This window comes from Eubalaena glacialis, chromosome 1 (assembly GCF_028564815.1).
Source record: "Eubalaena glacialis isolate mEubGla1 chromosome 1, mEubGla1.1.hap2.+ XY, whole genome shotgun sequence".
NCBI lineage: Eukaryota > Metazoa > Chordata > Mammalia > Artiodactyla > Balaenidae > Eubalaena > Eubalaena glacialis.
The window spans coordinates 37,611,492-37,635,299 of NC_083716.1; the positions used below are offsets into that span (position 1 = coordinate 37,611,492).

Genomic DNA, 23,808 nt, shown 5'->3' on the forward strand with positions numbered 1-23,808 from the left:
ATACCACTGTTCATATTACTTTGGGACTTGTTCCTTTCACTTATTATTAGGTTTCTGAGATTCATCTTTATAGGTGCATGTAGCTGTGGTTCTTTCATTTTAATTGCAACATGGTATTCCTTTGTTCGAATTACTAACATTGATAGACATTTGGGCTTTTCCAGTTTGGGGTTTTTATCAGAGATGCCTGCATAAACACTCTCATACATGTGCTCTCATACATTTGTATATGCATTTCTGTTGGTATACACTTAGGAGCGGTCATGTGGAAATCCTGTCTTTAACTTTATTAGATAATGCCAAGTGGTTTTCCACAATATTTGTACCAATTTACACTTCCGCCAATAGTGTACGAGAGTTCTCATTGCTCTGCATCCTTGCCAACGCTTGGTATCGCCAAACTTTTAACATTTTTTGTTAGTGTGATGCATGTATGGTGGTATCTCATTGTGTGTGTGTGTGTCTGTGTTTAATTAATAGACTTTATTTCTTAGAGCAGTTTTAGGTTTACAGAAAAACTGAAGAGAAAGTATAGAGTTTCCATATACTCTTTCTCTGCCCCTCCATGATTTCCCCTATTATTAACATCTTGCATTGGTGTGGAATATTTGATACAATTGATGAACCAGTACTGATACATTATTATTATGATTATGATTAACTAAAGTTCATAGCTTACATTAGGGCTAACACCTATCTTGTGTTTTTAATTTGTATATCTGATTGCAAATAAAGTTGAGCATCTTTTCATGTACTCATTGGCCATTGGATTTCCATTTGTGTGGATTGCCTGTCCAGCTCCTTTTTCTATTGGATTGTCCTATTAATCATATTGATTAATAGGGGTGTCTTTTGTATTCTTGATAGGAACCCTTTGTAGGTTATATATGTTGTAGATATATTCTTCTACTTTGTCTTGTCTTTTTACTCTTTTAATCATATCTTTTGATGAACACAAGTTATTAATTTTAATGCAGTCAAATATATCAGGGTTCTTCCCATCATGATTAAGGGCTTTTTGAGCTCTGTTTTAGAATTCTTTCCCTACCTCCAGCTCATGAAGATATTATATTCTTAAAGCTTAATCATTTTGCTTTTCATATTTTATTGTATAATACACCTGAGATTGATTTTTGTAAATGGTGTGAGATTGGGAGCTGTGGGGTTTTTCATTAATTTTGTTGGACACTCAAATGTGGAACATGTTTCTGTAGTGTTTCTTTCATCATGTATTTCTTCCTGTTTCCTCTGTTTTGGGGATACCTATTACTTGAATGTTTGATCTTCTGAACCAATGCAGTAACTTTCTTATTCTTTCTCTCTAATATTCTATATTTTTGTGGTTTTGTCTACTTTCTGGGGTATTTCTTAAACATTGTCTTCCAATCCTTCCATTAAATTTTAAATTTCCACTATGATGTTTTTAATTCCAAGTGTTCTTTTTTGGTTCCTGAATGTTTCTTTTTTATAGCCTCCATTTCTTGTTTCATTTGTGCACTATCTTTTCTCTATCTTTTTGAAGATATCAACTAAAGTTTAAAAAAAAAAATTTTCTTTCCTGACCTTGTCCTTCTCTTTCATGCCCTGAATTGTCATTGTCCTTGTTTCCTCTGAGTTCATTTCCCCCGCCGTTCCCCTCCTGATTCCCTCTATCCGAGCTTTTATATTAGAGGCTTTTAATTATCTGGTGATCTGTGGTTGTCTATTCATTTAAGAGCGAGATGCTAAAAAGCTGATTAGATGGAAGAATTGGTGAATTGGCAAGCTGCATTATGAATGAGGAGCTCTGGATCCAGCAGTTTTGTTGGATGTAGTTCCTGCATCTCCCAAGGGTTAGCAGCTTTGCTCTCAGTTTGGTTGGTTTCTCCAAAGATACATCTCAGTCGTTTGCCCTGAGGTCAGAAGCTTGGCTGCTAGTGTTCTGGGAGTCCAATGAGACCTGGGTTTGGGAACAGGGTATCTCACCTTTCAGTATGGTTTTCATTTAATCCCCTTTTTTCATATGGCGCCTCACCTTCCCCCTGTACCCCAACTGTATCTGCTGTTCCCAATAACATAGTGTGTAGCATTTCCACAGAGTAAACACCATTCTCCCCCCAGTGGAGATGGGGAGGCTAATTGTCTCAGGGTGTGGGGGGTGAATTTTTAAAAAAATTTTATTGAAGTATGGTTGATTTACAACGTTGTGTTAATTTCTGCTGTACTGCAAAATGATTCAGTTACATTGTGTGTGTGTATACATATATATTCTTTTTCATATTCTTTTCCATTATGGTTTATCACAGGATACTGAATATAGTTCCCTGTGCTATACAGTAGGACCTTGTTGTTTATCCATCCTATATATAAAATAGTTGGCATCTGCTCATCCCAAACTCCCAATCCACCCCCCATCTCCCCCTTGGCAACCACAAGTCTGTCCTCTATGTCTGTGAGTCTGTTTCTGTTTCGTAGATAAGTTCATTTGTGTCATATTTTAGATTCCACATGTAAGTGATATCATATGGTGTTTGTCTTTCTCTTTCTGACCTACTTCACTTAGTATGATCATCTCTAGGTCCATCCATGTTGCTGCAAATGGCATTATTTGATTCTGGGGCAGGCGCGGAGGGGAGGAGAACTTTTAAAGACTTTCCATCAATACTATTTTTAACCACATTCGCTGCCTCTAGAAGTCCTCTGTTCCTCCATCCCTGAGTCTTTCTGTGATTCTACAGTCAACTTACTCCTTATTGTATTCCTTCCCTGTTGGCTTAGGTTTCAGCGTTCTCTGTTTGGCTAAGTCCCATACCATCTGTTCATTTACTTCCCAGCTTCCAATATTTGGTTCACATTTCTTATCTGCTATCATCATCTTTCCTGCTCTCTTTATCTTTGTGGCTTATTTCTTTTTTATTCCTTTACCATCAGTGGCATTTTAGGAGACAGCAGAGATAAATGTGTGTGTTCAATCTATAATAAATCGGAATCTGAATGTACCACAATTTATCCAGCTGATTCCCTGCAAATAGAAACTTATTTCAATGTGTTTGCAGTTATAAATAATGCTAATGCACCCTTATCCAAACATATCTGAGCATATATGACAGATTCCTAAATAAATCTAGAAGTATTGGGTCAGAAGTTAAGTTCATTTAAACTTTTGATAGATGTTGCAAAATATCACTCCAGAAAATTGAACCAATTAATACTCCTATCAACAGTGTGAGATAGAACATATGTCTTTGTTAATGAACTAGCTATATATCCTCTTTGATCCTTGGCTGATTGATTTCTTTGTTGGATTTAAAACATTTGCTTTATTTAATAATCCTGGCAGGCTTTCATATTAGATAACTGAAAAACTTGATCCTAAATATCGCTGTATCACAGTTCTTCAAGAAAAGACAAAATAGTGTGTGGGTGATTGAATTAGTCTACCAACAGGAATGGAGCCAGGATGGTTACTTGGATTTTCTTTATTTCTACTGTGTTCCTGTGGCTCACAATACTTCAATTTCCTAGGCTTCCAGAACTTTTAGCATTAGAGGAGCTGAAGATTGATTTGGTACTAGTCTGCTTTGACAAAATTACTTTAGTGAGAACCCTTCATTTATCTGCTGTATGTTATAAACTCATTCTCCCGACCCTCCTGCTTCTGATTGCTGCTGGCTCATCTGATTATTTGAGTGTCTGGGCAAAAAGAGATAAAAATGTGTTTGTTTAGGCCTATAAAACACTGGTAGGATAACTTTGAGGGATGGGGAGCCAAGCTGAGGAGCTGAAAAGAGCTACGGATGGAGGATTTGACAGCTTTGAGTTTGCATCCTGGTTTAGCCACATATTACTGCATGATCTGGGACAATAACATAAGCTCTGAGCCATATGTATAAGACCAGAATAACAATGCTTCAAAAAATTAGTCAGGAGCTTGGGTGCAAGTGACAGAAATCAAATTCAACTTGACTAAAAGCAAAAAGCTAATTCATTTATTCACTGAACAGAGAGTTCCAAGGGTAGGATTTAGTTATAGCTGATTCAGATGTTGATACAATTTCAGAACTATGTATTTCTCTCACTCCTTCTCTTTCCTGGGTTGACTTCATTTTAGGTGGAGTCTCTCCCAGTGGAGACAAAAATGGCCACCAGCAGCTCTATGTATCCATTCTATGACTTGGAATCCCATGCAAAGAAGGCACTTCTTCCCAGTTGTTCCAGCAAATGCTGCAAGGCTGACTCTTACTGGTCTAGTTTGGTTCATAAGTCTCTGAGTGAATCACTGTGCCTCTAACTGGCCAGACCTTTCCAGGAGCACATAGGTTTCCAAAGCACATGATCTGAGAATGGGTAAGATGCCCAATGGAAAACTCACATGCTGCTGCCTCAACGATATGGCCTGGATGCTGGGCAGAAAAAAAAAAAAAAAAAAAACCAAAAAAGCAAGAGATGACCATTACTTTCTCTGTTTTGCTCACTAGATCATCTGTGGCTTAAATAAAGTAATATTCGTGGATAGAAAGTCCATTGCACTATACAACAAATGTAAGTTATTCTTTTTCTTTTATTTTATGGATACTCAACCATTACTAAGTAGTGCAGACTTACTAAAATAAATTATTTATAGATAATTTTTGCAAATGCTTTTAGGCATGGCTGGGTTGTTCCCATTCTTGTGCCTAAACTGCTCTTGTCTCAGGCCACGGAAGATAAAGGATAACTTCAAGGGAAGATCAATAATAACCTTTCGTGGATAATCTATATACATTTATCATCATCTTTATAGAGTCTTATTTAAAGTGCCTTGGTCAATGAAGTAATAATCATGATAGATTATTCTATCTTAGTATATGATGGTTATGGTCAATTAAGATATGTGCAGCTTTAAAACATTAAAATTGACCTTTTGTTTGTCTGTAAGTGTGACACCATGAACAGATGAAGCCAGTAGGAGGACATGGATATCATGTTAGCCCCAAAGTGTGAGGACATCTTCCAAATATTCCCTCTTTCTCTGGGTAACCTATTTTGATATTATCCATGAATTGGTCTAAACTTTTCTTGACTCCATTCATACTTCAATTGGTATTGCCTCTGGAGATGAGTTCCATAAAATTTTTATAGGTCACAGTGATTTACTTCCTCTTGTGTGTATGATGTTGAACAGGCATCCCCTGTGGGATGTAATAAAACTGCAACTTTTTTTTTTTCCATCTCTCATTTCCTCTTTAAAACTTGTTCAGTGGAGAATAGCCCACCGCTATCTCTGGGTGAAAACGTGTTCAGGTCCTATGGCTTTCTATTCATCCTTGGTCACTTCAAGTCACACAGTCTCAATTCAGAAATTAGAATATCTAACCCATGCACATAATAAAAATGTAGAATTTAATCTAATGTCAAGTCTTACCTTCTCCCCAGGTAGCACCACTATGAAGTTGGCTGTTTGTAGAGGGAGAGGCAGGCATCATCCTTCCTTCTTTTCCAGCCTAAAGTTTCCTTTCTCCCAACTTGTTGTAAAAAAATTTTTTAACTCCTCTAGGGCTTGGCTCAGTAGGAGAGGAGATTAGGAAACTAGGGTACAATCTTACTTGGTATGTACACTCTTTATCTAGGGGACGATTTCATCTTTATTCTATTCTATTCTATTCTATTACTTTATTTTTTCATTCATACTTTCTAGGCCCAGCCCCTGTGAGGCATGTAGTACTTCTCCTCTGGCTGGTTCCAAGCCCCTCAGCTCTTGGTCCTCTGGTGGTTATGGACCCTTGCCATTCCTTAGAGAACCATTTCCCCTGCCCGGAGTCCCTCTTGGGTGGGACTATAGTGGCTCCAGGCAGCTCTTTCCATGGCAAAGTCTGTAACTGGCCTGTGGGAAACTTTCCTGCATCCCTGGAGTCTCCATGGGGGAGGGGACGTGCAGTTACTATTCCCGGGAGGGTGCAGTTCTCCTTTGTGCCAACGTCAACGCCATTTGCCAGCCTTTCTTCTGATCCCCTGGGCCTGGAGTCCCCTCCACTGGGTTTTCAAACAGAGTCCCAACTAGGCCCTGATTTCCTCCTTTTTCTAAGCTTGAGGTGGGGTGGGGGCATCCCCCATCTCTAGAGAAATTGTCTTAAAATAATCCTCTTTTTAACTCCATTCTCCCAGCCCTTTTCTATTTTCAAAGCTAGGCGAGGAGCCCAAGGGCTGTGAAATGAGATTTTTTTGGTGTAAATTCTGAAGATGGTCATCTGGCCCATCACAATAGAATTTCATATTCATTTTATCTCATTATTTCAGTTGAAAGTTGAACTGAACATTCTTGAGTTATAGTAAAAATATATATATGTTTGATCTTTGTCTATGGCTACTGGCAAGGCACCCTGAAAACCCTTGGGATTTCCTCAGTGACTGGAGTGTCTTTTGTTATTCATAAGCAGCACCTTTGGAGCACACCCGAGTTTATGCTAATGAAGTAATGGGGGGCGGGGCTTGATAGCCTCAGGGTGGGGCTGGTCTCCAGAAGGACTAAGTGATTAAAGGGGTGGAGCTTTCAGCCCTACTCCCTGATCTCCTGGGAGAGGAAAGAAGTGGGGCTGGAGATTTAGCTCTGTAAAGGGGCTGCCACAACTAAGACCCGGTGCAACCAGATAAATAAATATTAATAAAAATAAAAACATGAAAGACAAACATTTAAAAAAAAAACAGTCTTGAACAAGAACTTCAGAAATCTTCTAGGTTGGTGAACTTGACATCCACTTGCTGGGAGGGTGGCACACACTAACTCCACTGGCAGAAGCTCCCAACTCAGGACCCTTCCGGACCTCGCCCCACGTACCTTTCTATCTGGCTGTTCCTTTGTATCTTTTATAATAAACCAGTAAATGTAACTAAAGTGTTTTCTGGCGTTCTGTGAGCCATTCTAGCAAATTTTATAACCTGAGGAGGGGCTGGTGGAAACCCCAGTTTCTAGTTGGTCAGCCAGAGGTACAGGTGCCCTAGGACCTGAGACTGGCGGGGGCAGTCTTGTGGGCTGAGCCCTGTAACTTGTGGGATTCGATGCCAACTCCAGGATGATAGTGTCAGAAATGAACTGAATTGTTGGACATGCAGGTGGTAGAGGATTGTTGGAATATTTGAGAATCAGAGAATACTGTTTTACATATAAGTCAACCCCATCTTTTCCAGGCTTCAGGTGTTGCCAGCAAGTTCTGAGATTTGTTGCTAGTCTAGGTTCACCAGATTTACTCATCAGGATTTTGTAATCTTCAAGCCCATCACCCTTTGATCTACTTCTCTGCCTATTGAAGAAACACCCTACTTTTTAATTCCTTTTCATATGAAGACACTTCATATCTTGAGACACATTAGTCATCTATCTCTGACTCTTCTGAGATTGTTATATATGTATTTTTTATTTGCAAGTGAACAGAATTATATGTAGCATTATGGATACTGATGTTTGGTACAAGGGGAATTATACTTTTCAGTTTATTCCACTTTCTCTTTGATGATGACCAGCAATTATATTGACTTTTATGATCATAGAAGGACATTGGACTGATATCTTTAGGGATGAGTCAACAATAACTTTTACACCTTTTTTTTCATCATATCTGAAATAACAGACCTTATTATATATTCACAGGTATAAATACATGTAGTAGAATATTGTTTCAAAAGTATAGTGTGAAATAGATATCCAAATGATATTATCCTCTTAAAAGTATCCTTAGGAATTTTTAAGGTCAAGCTATCATTGTTCATGATATTTTAGAGCCTCATTTTTTGAAACTACTTTAAACTTTTAGCTTATTCTTTTGAATATCCTCAATAATGGCTGATCTCCAGGAAGGTGAATATAATTTTTGGAAACATCAAATGTCATTGGGAACCAAGTCTGGTGTGCATTATTGATTATCAAATTAAGCAGTACTGTTGGGGTCAAACTACTACGTCTACGAAATGGTGAGCATGGATTCCTTATTTAAATAACCTGGCTTTGAAAACAATACCAGGAGTAATTTCAAAGGTGTTTTCACTATATAATGCCATTATAATATGCCCACATTTTCTAGAGATTATTATTTTAAAGTAAAAAGTTCAATCACCCTTTCTTCTCAAAAGACACCTTTCAAGAGGCCATACAATAGCTTGTGCTAACAGGGATGTAAGCCACTCCCTAGTCACTTTCCTGACATGTCAGTTCCCATTTTGACTCTTGTCGTATCAAAGCTTCTACTTATCCTAATATTGTGCAGAATAAGCTCAACCAGCTCTTGATATCTCTGGGTATAGTTTGTATCTTAGTTCACCATGAGCTTTCTGCATCCTGGTCATCATTCCTCCCAACTTCTTTTACAGAGGGAGGTGGTCCTTTGAAAATCCCCCAAACTGCTGAGGGAAAAAGCGTCTTTAGATGTCTAAAGCATCCTTTGGTGGGGAACTGTCCCCATTGTTGGTTTGTTGCTACGGCCCAGGCACAGGCATTGCAATGACCCAACTAATGAAAGCCAGCTTATTTTCAAAGCCTTATTGAACCCATCCCATAGCCTGCCAATTTGGGGGTGAAGGTTTGGTTCCCAAGCCCTTATAAGCACTTTTATAGATATAGCATTAATTCAGAAAGGAAAGTGAAATTCTGCTGTGCAAAATTGTGGTACCATGATGCCGAGCTGCACCGATGCTGAAGAGCAGGTACCCAGATCCCTTTCTGAATGACTGTAATTAATGTATGTAACGCCCTGAGCACAAGGCCTGGCCCACAGGTAAATGCTGAAAAAGTGGCTGCTGTTGTGATGATGATATTCATCTATGGAATTAAAATGTTGAGTAGTCTTTTTGCCACACCATCCTGGGCATTTCCTTTAAACACCCAATTGGTCAGTCAGATGTTATTTCCCATTAGAGGAGCCTTGTTGCCTTTCCCCAGGATGGCTGTGCTCGCTCAGAGGAATCTGACCCTTTGTACAGATCCCACAGAGCCCAGGCCTCCTTCCCAGCCAGCTGTGAAAAGGTTCCTGGTGGCCATCCACCAGTGTCTGAAGCACTTCCCGTTGGCAGTGAAAGGGTATGCGTTTCATCCCATACATCCAGATTTCATCTTTGAGTGTCTCTTGACCTGCAGGGGTTGATTCAGTACCAGGAAGCCACACACACCTCTTCTGGAACATTGTGTATCCACTGTTTTCGGATCTAAGACCTTTGACCTGCTGACTACAAAAGCAGCTTTTCCTCAGGGAATCACATTATCCATGTTAGAAAGCAAGGGAGAAAAAAGAGAAACAAGGCATTGAGGAGGCCTCAATTTTAATAACATTCATTTCCTTTTCTCTTTTTGTTTCTAGACTTATTTCTATTACATGTCACCGTTGCATAATTGACATGTGTGTTCGACTCTCTTGTTTGTTTTTTCTTCCCCAGAAAGAATTTAGTGGTGCTTTTATGAATCCTAAATCTCCTTCCTTGACTGAGGTGAAGGGGAAGGCCATTTCTCAGTCTTTGTGGACTTAAAAAAAATTTTTTTTTGAAATAAGTAAGCCATATGAGGCTTTTACATACAACCTCAGACCCTTCTCAGTGCCAGGCAGTGAGATCGCTGCCCACCCACCCTGCATCTTCCCTGGAGTACAGAATGGGGAACCAAGGAGCTTATTGATTAAAAACTCTTGGCTGATTGCCATGAATGCTAGAGATTTCTGTCTCTGCTTTAGTTTATTTCACATATTGGGAAAATGCTGTTTGTTGCTTTTTGTTTTTCTTTTTCTTTACTGAGAGGGCAATGTTTTTACCAACGAGAGATGGCTTGCTAAGGGAGTATACATTCCCAAACGTGCTTTTCTTCTTTTATCCATTCAAAGGATGAATTAGGCCTAGAACAGTCACTGATATGCAGGCCTGTATTACAGTTGTATAGTCTGATGCCTCTTTCAAAGCTGTTTCCACTGAGATTAATTTCTTTCATTTCCCCAGCACACACCTGCTGATCTAGTCAGACCACTCTCCTTTCTGCACGGAAACACACCATGCTTATGGCTGCTTCTGTGCCCTGAGTCATGTTTTTCCTCTCACCTGCATTGTTCTTCATTTTTCCCTCTGTGTTTCTCCACCTGCCTTCTCAATCTCTGTGCCTTTACATATACTGTTCCTTCTGCCTGAAACACTGTTCCCACCATCCTGAGTTGCTCTCCCCCAAAACCTGTCTCTGGTATCTTTGGTTGCAGGTAACATCAACTCATTACACTGTTGTAAGGTAGAGGGGAACTTTTATGGAATGTTACACGGACAGGAAGAACACGGGCCATAAAGTAGTTCAGGGGAACTTGGGGCAGGAAGAGCCGTTAGGTTTTCTGAGCAGCTGCAATCAGGGCCTGGGGAGTCACTGGAGCTAAAGCAATTAACTCCTCTACCTCACCCTCTCCGTGTGCCGCATGGTTGCTTGCTCTGAGTCTGTACCAGGGTTTTTCAGCCTTGTCATGATTGACGCTTTGGGCCAGATAGTACTCTTTTTTTTTTTTTTTTGCAGAGCTGTCCTTTGCACTATAGGGTGAAGCAGCATCCTTGACCTTTGTCCACCAGATGCTTAAAAAAGCACTCGGGCTGCGACAGCAAAATATGTGTCTAGACATTGCCGAATGTCCCCTGGGGGACCAAATTGTCCCTGGTTGAGAACCAGTGGTCTGCACGGAACTGCTACCTTCCTCTGCTGGTTCTCAGATCCTGTGGGTATGTACGTGGCAGAGAATGGCTCCCCAGCTTGCCTCCTAGCACCTCCCAGCTCCAGCCTGACTCACGTCACTTCATTTTCCCATTCCCAGTTCCGAAGACGTAGAATCTCAGAGTTTGGTTCAGCCTGTGGTTGGCTCCTTGGGATCAGGTGTGGACTCCTGTTCGGTGAGCTGGGCCAGGGAGGTGCAGATCTTACAGAACTGACATGGCTGCAGGCCCCCTCCCCCAGGGTCTGCTCTTGGATCATTCTGAATGATGGAGCTGAATTCCCTTGAAGCTGAGCTGGACAAAATTTCTAAAAATATTTTATTAAAACATTGCCTTTTAAAAAATTTTATTTCATATTGGAGTATAGTTGATTTACAATGTCATGTTAGTTTCAGGCATACAGCACAGTGATTCAGTTATACATATACATATATCTATCTTTTTTCAGATCCTTTTCCCATTTAATATTGGGTATACTTCCCTGTGCTATGAAGTAGGTCCTTGCTGATTATCTATTTTATATATAGTAGTGTGTATCTGTTAATCCCAAACTCCTAATTTATCCCTCCCTCCCACCTTCCCCCTTTGGTAACCCTAAGTTTGTTTTCTAAGTCTGTGGGTCTGTTTCTGTTTTATACGTAAGTTTATTTATATCACTTTTTTAGATTCCACATATGTGATATCATATGATATTTGTCTTTCTCTGTCTGACTTAACTTCACTTAGTATGATAATCTCTAGGTCCATCCATGTTGCTGCAAATGGCATTATTTCATTCTTTTTTATGGCTGAGTGATATTTCTTAAACATGGAACATTGAACATGACTGAACAAAAATGAAACGTATGTAATTTGTAGAGAGGGTATAGTGCAGTGGTTAAGACCACAGTCTTTGGAGCCAGATTGTCTGGGTTCACTTTCAGCTGTGCCACATGCTGGCTGTGGCTTGGACAGACTGCTTGATCTCTCTCTGCCCCAGTTTCTTCATCTAGAGAATGGCAGTAATAATAATAACAAGAACAACAGCAATAATAATTAATACTAGTATATCACTTACCACATGCGCCAGGCACTGTTCTAAGTATGTTAGTTAACTAAATTCTCACAGCTGTGAGTTGAAACCTTTTCAGAAATCCTTAGGACCAAGTGTTTTGTTGTGGTATGTAGAACATATATATGTAACCCCCCAACAGGGCTGGGGGGAACACCCTGTGATCAACCAACCACAAATGATTCTGCACTAAAACATAAGAATATCCCACTCGGAAAGATAAATAAAAACTATGAGTGTTTGGGTCTAGCCACAAAATGAGTACACTGCCAACCTATGGAAAAATTTTGGAAAAAATTTTCAGAACTTTTTGGAATTGTACACTTGTATATTCATCCCCATTTTATAGAAGAGGAAACAGGTTCAGAGAGAGTTAGTAACCTGACCAAGGTTACAGAGCTAAAAGTGCAGAAGCTGAGATGTGGACTCAGGCAGTCTGATGACAAAGGACTTTCTCTCGAGCCTGGTGTTATAATACTTCATATATCAGAGAGTTGTTGTGTTAAAAGAGTTAATATGTGTAAAGAAACACTGAGAGCAGGTGTGGCACATAGTGAATGTTATTTAAGCATTAATTATTATTGTAATTTTTCTTCATTCTAAGGGGTCACTAAGATTTATTATCATAGTGGTCGACAGTGCAGTGATGCATTCAGGGTCCATTAAAAGCAGTGCTTCCCAACCTCTCTCATGGAGCCAGACTTCAAAAATCATTATCTTTCTCAGCCAAATTGGGGTAAACCATGAGACTGTTCCTGCTGGGCTCTGGCCAACTCAAGGTTCTGCCCAGCTGAGGGATCCTGTTATGGGCTGAATGCTTGTGTCCCCCCTCAAATTCATATATGGAAGCCCTGACCACCAGTGTGGCTGTTACCCATTTGAAGATGGGGCTTCTAAGGAAGTGATTAAGGTTAAATGAAGTCATAAAGGTGGGGCCCTTTCTGATAGGATTAGTGTCCTTATGAGAAGAGATACCAGAGAGCTCCCCCCACCTCTCTCTATTTCTGGCCAAACACACCCCCCGCCCCCAATACACACACGTGTCAAGGAAAGGCCGTGTGAGGACACAGCAAGAAGGTAGCCATTTACAAGCCAGGAAGAAAGCTCTCACCAGAAACCAAATTTCTCAGAACCTTGATCATGGGCTTCTAGCCACCAGAACTATGAGAAATAAATGTCTGTTGTTTAAGCCACCCAGTCAGTGGTATTTTGTTATGCAGCCCAAGCTGACTAATACAGACCCATATCACACCTGTAGCACAGTTCAGCAGTTGGGAAGCTCTGAATTAAGACATGTTGATGTATTTCCTTGTATACAAAATGACTCCAAGCCATTGAATTTTCTGGGTCTTTTCTTTTTCTCTTTTCTTATTTTTCTTGGTCGATTCTATTGCCATTAGACTCTTAACAATGATCTCCTCACACTTGGTTACAGATTTGTCTGTGATACCTTTTTGCACTGCACTGTGATTATAGCTTATCATTGGTGGGCTTGAAACCCATAAAAACAACCTTGTTAGCATAGAATACACAGTGAAAATACACTGGCCTTTGGAATGTAGACTTCAGCCATTCATCAGCCTTTTTTGCTGTGTTCTTAACTGATTGCATTCTTGAGAAACAAATCAAATAAATTAAATTTGTATTATTTGACATTCTCTTTTAAGTGAGGAGTATGGATTTAAGACTTGAACGGTTAATTACAGATGAAACTGTACTTTTCAATCTTATAGGCAATTAATTATTTTGTAGAAATCAAAATGTTTATTTTCTATTCTCATTCTAAGATCCTAAAATTATTTCAATATAAATCAAGCATTTATTTATTTTTACCCTGAAAATATTAAGGAACTCATTCTTCTACTAGCCCCCAGCAAAGACAGTTTTGTCATTGTCAGCATTCTCTCAAGAAGTATATCAAAGAAAAGGGAATTATATCCTTACGTGAGCCTAAAATGCCACGAGAAAGAACATCACATTCTCATTCTGTCTAGTACAGTTGCCCTAAAGTGGACTTTTTCATTCCCTATTAGTTACTCATCAAATATTTCATCACTTTTTAAGAGAAAAACAATTTTGAAAATTATAGTGAAAGAGCATGCTGGAATAAATTTCTTTATTTTACACACACACAACACACACATTCACTTTTTTGGGAAAAAAACCCAGAACTAAACGCTGCTAATTGGATTGTTTCCTTAGACAGCCTTAAAAAATGATTGTAAATTTTCTCTTTCCACAGATAGATTCTTGTTTTCAGCCTGTTAGGAAGAAAAGAAGTGAGGGGTGACCTTTAATCCAAGTATAAGAGAGTGGTCCCAAAGTAAAGCCCTCCTAAGTATTCCAATAGGATAAAATCTTGACAAGTTTAAAAGAAGAGGGCAAACCCAACCATGGTAAAGATATAAAATGTCAAATGTCAACTCTGTCAAATATGCAAAAAAGCATATATGAATCGATGTTGAATGGGAAAGAAAGCAGTAAGAATACACTTAGATACAACTATGTAAAAGTGGTTTTATTACTTTTTATAAGAAGGGTATAAGATTATTCCAAGAAGTTCGGAAAATACAGGAGGAGACCATTCATAATCTTACTTTCCTCACACAACTATTTTCTTTCTGTCTGCATTCCCTTCTCATTTTGTCCTTGTGCACATGTATTTTCTGTAGTTGTACTCATAGCTTGTACATTTTGTGTTCTGACTATGAGTTAGCCCAACACAGGCATTTTTGGGGTGCTGCTACAGTCCTCATAACCATCATTCGTAAAGGCTTTATAATGATCCATGGTTGGGACATGTACTACTTAGGAAAAGTCACTAAAAAGGGAAGAGAACATGGACACAAATATTCGATATACAGATATTTGCCTGCAAAGAATTTCAGTGTGCAATTCAAAAGAAAGAACCAACTAAATACTGCAAAGAAGTAAAAATTAGTTTAAATGTTCAAAGAGCATAGTATTTCTTGGATTTATTGTTTTCCCTATCATTTTCTCTTTGCCACTCTCCCTCATTCAATTATTTAGCTCTTTTGCCTTGTCCCAATATCATAAGGGAAAATTGACATAGAAAGATAAAGTCTCTGGGTCTTTCCGTTTTTTCCTTTGGATACTCTAAGACAAGAAATATGGGTGCTTTCAGCTATGATAAAGATACTTATTTACTAATAATTTGCTAACCATGTCACTATTTGAACTAGTAACTGGTATATGTTTAACTTAGATAAGTATTTTCTGAGTGCCTACTGTATGCTACTATACAGGTTGTATAATTGCTTTTTTTTTTGCTTCACTTTTTAATTTGGAAAATTATTGAAAGATACAAAAGAAGATGAAAAATGTATCAGCTGGTATAATAGGGAAGGGAATTAATGTATGTTATTATGTGAATATTTTAATAGGTGTCAGGAGCTTTTACACATATTTGCCCTTTAATCCTCATTAAAGCCCTAATAAAGAGAAACGATTAACTTCAATATACAGAGCAGGAGACAGACTCAGGAAGCTAAGTCGCATGTCAGGTTCATACAGCTATTAGTTGTCAGCACTGGGTTTCAAAGCCAGGCATGTCTGACCCCAGGCCAGGTGCACTGGTTTATGTGCTTCAAAATGTAATGCAGCATCCATATTTGTAGCAATCTTAAAGGCCTCAAAGAGCAGTAGTATAACTGAGGGCAGGGGAAACCTCTGGAACTCTTTAGAGAGGAGTATCCTGTCAGAGGAATGTGGGTTTCTTTTTTCTTCTTAAAACTTTTTTTTTCTGAGCTGTGTTATGTTACTATTTACAGCTGCATCGTGGCCTAAGGGCCTCTTGTAAGCCTCATCAGAGAAATGTGCTTTCAGAACAGCTTTCACACCCAGCCTCAGAACACATGTGAATGCCTCCACGTGAAGTCTTTGGAGAGGAAATGGTGATAGATTTTCTTCTGCCGTTTAGAAGGTTCTGCTTTATAACTTCTATTTTACAAATTAAAGTTATATAACAGCTTTATAGCTGTTATTCTCCACACTATCTTGATATAAAGTATTATGATAGTCATAGGTTATTGAAATTTTAAATTCCTGTCCCTTTCCTAAGACTCGTGGAAGCAGTCTATAACAACAATAGCCACGACAGTAAGAAGAGCTAACATTTATTTGAATGCGTACTATGGGCAGATCCTATGCTTTGTGATATAATATGGATTACCTCATTTCATTTTCTTAACAACTCCATGAGGTAGGAATTGGGATCGAAAGGATCAATAAAAACCACCTGTCTTCTCACAAGATCAAAACCAATTTAGAGGTGGAAACAGGAATCAACGAGTAAAATGCTGCCTTATGTGCTAATAATGCTGATAAGAGGGGGATGAGGCTTAGGACTACCAGTCAGGAAGGACTGCAGTACTCTGGGTACATCAAAGATGGACTTACCCAGTCACCATCCTTGGAAGCCCTCAAACAACCACAGGCCTCCTTTGAAGGGCACGTACCCCTGTTTCATGTACAGGGTGGAAGAGCTGAGAAGGTTGAGTGCTCTCTACTCACAGGCAGATCCCAAGTGGAAAAAAAAAAAGAAAAACGAAAAGCTGAGCACGTGCATCTGTTTCTCCCAAACCCATGAATCAGATAACCAACTTCTCCTCCTGCAGAGAAAAGTAGGTGAGTAGGTAAACACCAGGGGTGCTAGCTCCACTGGAGTTTCTGCCCCGTGGAATCCATGGAAAGGAGGTCTTTGTCCCTAGGTGTAGGTACTGTGCATGGCTCTACCCTACAGATGAGGAAACTGAGTCCCTGAGACACTATATACGAGTCATAATTAGTAAGCGCAGGAAAGTCTAAACAGAGTCACTGTCTAAGTGGTGGAGTCAGGATTAGCGAGGCCAGCCGGGACAGGCTCTGACTTCATTCAGGTACAAGGTCATGGGAAACTAAAAAGGGAGGGCAGGTGTGAGAGGGATACCAGTGGAAGTGGTACGAGTTGGACTCACTTATTCTGAGGGCTGGGGAGGAGAGTCAAAAGACTCAGAGTGTTCTAGCATACCTAGTTGGAAAATGGTGAAAGCATGAAAATAAAATGTGTCTCCAGGAGAGACCAGCCAGTGCTTTGAAGGCATGTGACTTTGAGGTAACTTATAGGCTGTTGGAAATTGGAGTTTTCAACTCGGGAGGAAGATCGGCAGCAGAGATGCAGATTTTCAAGTTGTCCTTTTAAAGGTGATCGCTGGCTGAAACTAAGGGAGCGTTTTAGTATGAGCAGCAAAAGAGGAGGTTGGTTCCACCATTGAGTTTTGTGTTTGAAATACACCAGAAGATTTGAGTCGGTAACCTTGAGTGGCTTGATCTAATTTAAAGGCAAGGCCCAGCACTCATTGGCTCAGGACTTGATCTCGTTTTTAACCGTAGCCCTAGTGCACTATGGGGCAAACTTACAGGTTACCCTGGTGTGCAGGACAGTTTCCATTTGCACCTCCAAGTTCACTGTTCATCCCATTTCCACCCACTTCTCTGCCCTGGAAGGCTGACAGTTATAGGCTACATCAACTGGGTTCCTGTTCGGTTCAGCCACTGATGGGACTTGGAAGGCAGGAAGAGTGTGAGGTTGGTGTATTTTTTTCCTTGGTTCTTTTACTGTCAGATCCTTATGGACTGGCTGCTTTCCTTTACCCAGTGACTCTGCAGAAGGTTCCAGTAACTGCTCTCTCCCTTTGCCTCTCAGGCCTAGAAGTGCTAGTGTTACTGGCCCCAGAGGACTCTACTGACCTTTGTTAGATTTTATGAACACTTGTTCACACCTTTATAAATAATATCTTTGTTGAAGTCTCCCCAGTTTCCCAGTTCCTACTGGGACCTTGAACAAATAATATGCCTCGTAAACCAGAAGGAATTGATGTTCTTCAAGGCACTAGGCTTACCCTTAATAAACAGAGAGGGGCTTCTAATCTGGGGGTCTCAGACCTGGGAGGAGACGACAGAATTAGTACAAGGTGTGCAAATCCACACGTACATGACGGCATCCTGTCAGTGGACAGAAGAATATCTTATACAGTTACCACAATTTTTCAAATGTTTGTGAATGTCTGAGTGATTCATCAAATAAAACAAAATGTATTTGAAAATGCCATGAAATTCATTTTAACTGTTGCCTTTACATATTTTATTGATCAACAGATAACTTATTCTAAAAACATAACTATGGCCTTGCTTGGCTAAGGAAATACTTTACGATGTATAGAGGGACCTCACATGCAAAAAAGTTGGGAACTACTTCAAAGGCCTTTGTCCATCAGACTTTTCTGTGGGTCCAAATCTAGAAGGAAGTGGGATGAACTGGTTCATTCCTAACTATTTCAATAAAGACAGAGACAAAGACAACCACCTACCTGTTGAAGGAACTTTTGTAAAAAGCGCTCCTAACTCTTTCATTTCCGGGAAGAAATTCAGGTCCTGGGTCTTGCACTAAGGAGCACCCACATTCTCAGCTTGGCAACACCTTGTCCTTTGTGTGACCTGCCGTGGCTCCAGCAGCGAGCAGAGTCTACAGAGTGCAAAAATAAACATCTCTAAGGGCCTGTGGAATTTGATGGCCTGTGCAGTATGGGGCAGACATGGGCCGAGGGCCAGGCCCTGTAGGTGAGCCTCTCAGCAGCCCACGTTTGTTTTCAGCCACTCGGCCAAAGCAAGAAGAGACAGCCAGCCTGGCAGTGAAGTTCTGTTTCCAGGTTTGGCCCTGTCTGGTGTCAGGACCTGGCCCTGCCCCCGTGTTCTCAGTGTATCTCATTGAGATATATTCACTTAGGCCTCTGTTACCCAGATAATGGGAAGGCTAGTTAATCTGGTTTGACAGTGGCTAAAAAGAACAAAGAAAGAATGGGTAATTTCTTGCCCCCATTCCTCAAGCTCCCTGGGCCCCCTCCCCACGTGACTTGAGAAAACATCCAGAACTCAAGAATTGGGGGTGTTCGTTTACTAAATATTTACTGAGTGCCATTTTCTTCCAGGAACCATCCTAGGCACTGAAGCATTAAGGGTCCCTGCTCTCAGGGAGCTCACACTCTGAGTACAGACCTGAGTTCTTCTGCTTGCACTGTCTTTTTTATATCTTTATTTATTTATTATTTATTTATTTATTTATTATCTTTGGCCACCCCACGCGGCTTGTGGGATCTTAGTTCCCAGAGCAGGGATTGAGCCCAGGTCCCCAGCAGTGGAAGCACAGAGTCCTAACCATTGGACTGCCAGGGAATTCCCTGCCTGCACTCTCTTTGAAACACAAGTTCTCCACAACACTCCGTGAGACTTGAGGGGTTAACTTCAAGCCAACTGAAATATTTCACTCGGCTCCCCTTCCATGTCAACAACATGGCGAGAGCAGTGATTACAGAGTAAGGAAAATGTTGTAGAGACAGACAGCACTGTTCTTCAATAAAAGGTTCTCTGTCAACTAACAAAACGACTCTGTGAAACGCATCTCAAGTTCCAAGTTTCTCCTCTGTAGCCAACAAGCCTCTGATATAACGTAATCTGATTTAATGATTCTATATGCTGTTGAGTGTAAAATTAGAATTTAAGAGTTCTGCAAGGTCACTGAGTTAGACACAAAAATTTCTGCCTTGAACCCCACAAATATTGAGCACCAGTTTTATACCAGACATTGTGCTAAGTGCTGGAATATTCAACTACGTGTTGTATTTTTTATCAAAGAGGGCTAGCTGCAGCTCAGGCCTGTCACTGCTTTTACTTGTATTTCCAGATAGGAGAGAAGAGAACTGTATTTTTGCAGAAAATCGTTACTGGGGGCAAGCTCCTTGTTTTGAATTGCACTGTCAACAAACTATTGGACTCAGGAGTAAGCATTTTTCTGATGTTGCCTAGAATCAGCGACTCTGGATTAGGAACTGACAGGGTGGGAAAGAAGCTTGCTTTCTACTCTCTGCCTCTTGTGAATCACAAATTGTACCTTTTTCTCCTTTTCTGTAGACAAATACCATATAAATCACCCTGCTGCTTATTCTATGTCTTATGTAAAGTATTCCTATCCTCAGAGTCTCATAGACAATGTAGAAACGTCGGCAGCTTTATTAGCAAAGGTTAGTGTTTCAGTTGAGTGCCAAAAGGTCCTGACAGACATCCAGAAATTTCTGGTTGAAGTCAGTAATTATTTACTCCCCCATTACCAGAATCTGAGGACTAAGCAGAGAGAAGCAGAAAGGAAAAGAAAAGCACACACACACAAAAAAAGCAAAGTCTTTCTGCACTTAAGAACAATACATTTTTAAATTAAAAAAAAAATTTTTTTTTTTAAATTTTGGCTGCATTGGGTCTTCGTTGCTGCGCGTGGGCTTTCTCTAGTTGCAGCGAGCGGGGGCTACTCTTCGTTGCGGTGCGCAGGCTTCTCATTGCTGTGGCTTCTCTCGTGGAGCACCGGCTTTAGGCTCACAGGCTCAGTAGTTGTGGTGCACGAGCTTAGTTACTCCGCAGCATGTGGGATCTTCCCGGACCAGGGATTGAACCCGTGTCCCCGGCATTGGCAGGCAGATTCTTAACCACTGCGCCACCAGGGAAGTCCCAAGAACAACATATTTTTTTCACAACATATGTGTAATATCATTGGGCAACAAAAATAAATAAATCCATATGCATTAGAAGGCGTCCCTAATACCCAGAGACTTCAAGTGGAAAAAAAAGTTGGGTCCCTGAGCCAGAGACTATCTAAACCCAAGCAGAGAGAGAAGGGGTTTCTTTAACTTCTCCCTGACTTTCAGTTGTTTTGGGGGCTTGAGTTTGCCCCTGGATAGAAGTCTGTAAGGCTCAGCTGGAATACTTTTCTACACTGTTATAAAGGCCATGCAGAAAAGTGTTGGAATTCCCTTACGGCAGACATGGAAGATGGCCCTTCAATGCACATCCCCTAGGCCAGGGTGTTCAGTGGGCCCTTGAGTCCCGGGGTGGGTAGAACCAGACATCTAATCATTGGTAAGAGGGTGTAATAGAATATCCAGGGGCTGGGAGGCAAGATATCTTTCTCTTTCCCAAGAGGTTTGTATTTTACCGTAGCATTTAGCAAATATATGCCAGGCACCGTTCTCGGTGCTGGAGACACAAGATCGAACATAATCGTGCTGGCTTCCACCAGGAGGGAGCTTGGAGGCCAGTGGAGAGCAACAGGATGCAGAGATTAAGACCACAAGCTTTGAACTCAGGCCGAGGCTAAATCTTGGATAGTTAGAGCATTCTTTATCTGTAAAACGGAAATTATAATACCTCCTTCACAGGGCTGGGATAAAGGTAACATGAGAAGAGGAAGCGGAAGAAGATGGTGCTCACCAGCTTTTTACCTGCACCTACTCAGCTTCTCAGGCAGCTTGAGGCTGAAGAAAAGGCAAGATCCCAGAGATCACGACAGACCTCACTGGTTTCGCAAAGAGAACCTCCACCATGCGGGTACTGGAAAGGCTGGATACCTCAGTTATTAGAGGATTTTGGAGATGGAGGTGCTTTTCCAGCGATCCACGTGGCCCAGTATCCCCTGAATCTGGGACAAGAGAAAAAAATGTCAAATGCACTGGCCATTCAGGTGGATGCTGAAGGAAAAATTAAGTATGATGCAATTGTTCGACAGGGACAGTCAAAAGACAAGGTCATTTATAGCAAGTACACTGACATGGTTCCCAAAGAAGTCATGAATGCAGATGACCCAGACCTGCAAAGACCTGATGAAGAAGGCATTAAAGAGAAAACAGAAAAGACAAGGGTAACCTTAGAAAAATCCATTAGCACAGAAGGTTGCTGCGGCCATGCCAGTCCAAGCAGCAGCTGATAAACTGGCTCCTGCTCAGTATATGCGATACACACCAGCTCAACGGGGAGCGGCTTTCAACTCTGGAGCTAAACAGAGAGTTATTCGAATGGTGGAAATGCAAAAAGATCCAGTGGAGCCTCCAAGGTTCAAGATTAATAAGAAAACTCCCCGGGGACCACCTTCTCCTCCTGCACCTGTCATGCATTCTCCTAGCCGAAAGATGACCGTGAAGGAACAACAAGAGTGGAAGATTCCTCCCTGTATTTCAAACTGGAAAAATGCAAAGGGTTATGCAGTTCCATTAGATAAATGTCTGGCGGCTGATGGAAGAGGACTGCAGACAGTTCACATCAATGAAAATTTTGCAAAACTGGCTGAAGCCCTCTACATTGCTGATTGGAAGGCTCGTGAAGCTGTGGAAACACGTGCTCAAGAGAGAAAGAGAGAGAAAGATGGCTCAAAAAGAAAAGGAGAAACATGAAGAGAAACTTAGAGAAATGGCCCAGAAAGCCAGGGGGAGAGAAGAGCTGGGATCAAAACCCATGTGGAAAAAGAGGATGGGGAGGCACGTGAGAGGGATGAAATCCGGCATGACAGGCGAAAAGAGAGACGGCATGACCGGAATCTTTCCAGGGCAGCCCCAGATGAGAGGTTGAAACTGCAGAGAAATGAAAATCGAGATATCAGTGAAGTCATTGTTCTTGGTGTGCCCAATCCTTGGACTTCCAATGAAGTTCAGTATGACCAAAGGCTCTTCAGCCAATCCAAGGGTATGGACAGTGGTTTTGCAGGTGGAGAAGATGAAATTTACAATGTTTATGATTAGGTGTTTATGATCAGGTTTATGGAGAGGTGGTAAAGATATGGCCCAGAATATTTACAGGCCCAGTAAAAATCTGGACAAGGACATGTATAGTGATGACCTAGAAACCAGAATAAAGACTAACAGATTTGTTCCCAATAAGGAGTTTTCTGGTTCAGACCATAGACAAAGAGGCCGAGAAGGACCAGTTCAGTTTGAGGAGGATCCTTTTGGTTTGGACAAATTTTTGGAAGAAGCCAAACAGCACGGTGGCTCTAAAAGGCCCTCAGATAGCAGCCGCCCCAAGGAACACGAGCATGAAGGCAAGAAGAGGAGAAAGGAGTAGATACTTTCTTCAGAGTGAGTGGACTATTATTCATAACCCTGATGATGCAAGTCATATGGGGGAACACTTTGTAGATGGCCAGGATAAAAACGAAATCTGCATGTCAGAGCCCAGCACTACTTTTTATTACAGGAGAAAGGGGGGGGATGGGAAAATGCTACTTTGAATTATTTAGTTTTTTTAAAGAGTGGGTTGTGTCTGTGCTTCTGCCAGCTTTTGGCATCTATAGAACATACTGCCCCACACGTGAAATTAAGGCCACTTCCTTTCGAGCGACATTAGCACTTTGGGGTTACTATTTTGTCTAAGAGTGACTGCTTACGAATAAAGTTACCCCAACCACAGTGAGTAGAAAGAAGGATGTCCACATATTGGAACTGTCCTGCCAAATGATGTTTGCCCCTATTGTGCTCTGTTTTAATTTGGAGTGGGGAAAGTAAGCTCTTGCTTGGTGCAACTATTTGTTTCCATTAAAAACATTTAGACAAAAAAAAAAAAAAAGATAAAATGAGATAACATATGTATAATAGTGAATTCAGAGCCTGGTGGATTAAGTGCCCCCAAATAGTAACTGTTGTTACTATTATTGCTGTGTGGCTTACTCACTGGCCCAGGAGTCAGAGACTTGAGCTCTAAGTACTGGCTGGTTCCTCTGTGACAAGACTGCTTTGCTCCTGGGTGAGTGTCCTTTAGAGAGAAGCCACTTGTGCTGAATATTCTTCATTTTCTAGTTGGAGTGGTTGATTTTCTTGCCTGATGTCTGAAGATTAGACCTTTCTGACGAAGATGAAGTGCGTTTCCCGTTTCTTTCAATTGAGTTACCACGTTAAAACTCGTGACTGTTATTTATGCTTTTAGTTTATTTTTTATGACTTGCTGGGGTTCTCTCTGGTGAAGGCAGAACTTATTTCATTCATTTATTAGACACTGATAGAGCTCTTACTCTGCATCAGACATTGTGTGTGTGTGTGTGTTGGGGTTTGGAGGTGGTGGAGAGAATTGGGGGAAGAGACAAGGGTGACTTAAGATTGTTTCTGTTCCGTGGAGTTAAACAGGCCAGTGGTAGAGAGAGACATTAAATAGATAACAACAGTGCATCTGATAAGGGCCAGGAGGGGTATGTACAGAGGGCTCCAAGAGTCTGTAAAAGA

The 23,808-nt window shown here is 40.8% G+C and overlaps 1 protein-coding gene and 1 pseudogene across 3 annotated transcripts in view; both read left to right on the top strand.

Moving 5' to 3' along the window:
- SLC16A12 (solute carrier family 16 member 12) overlaps nt 1-23,808 on the top strand; it is a 93,278-nt gene that overhangs the window by 30,104 nt on the left and 39,366 nt on the right. The window lies entirely within an intron of this gene.
- On the top strand, nt 21,024-22,657 carry LOC133094682 (SNW domain-containing protein 1-like; annotated as a pseudogene).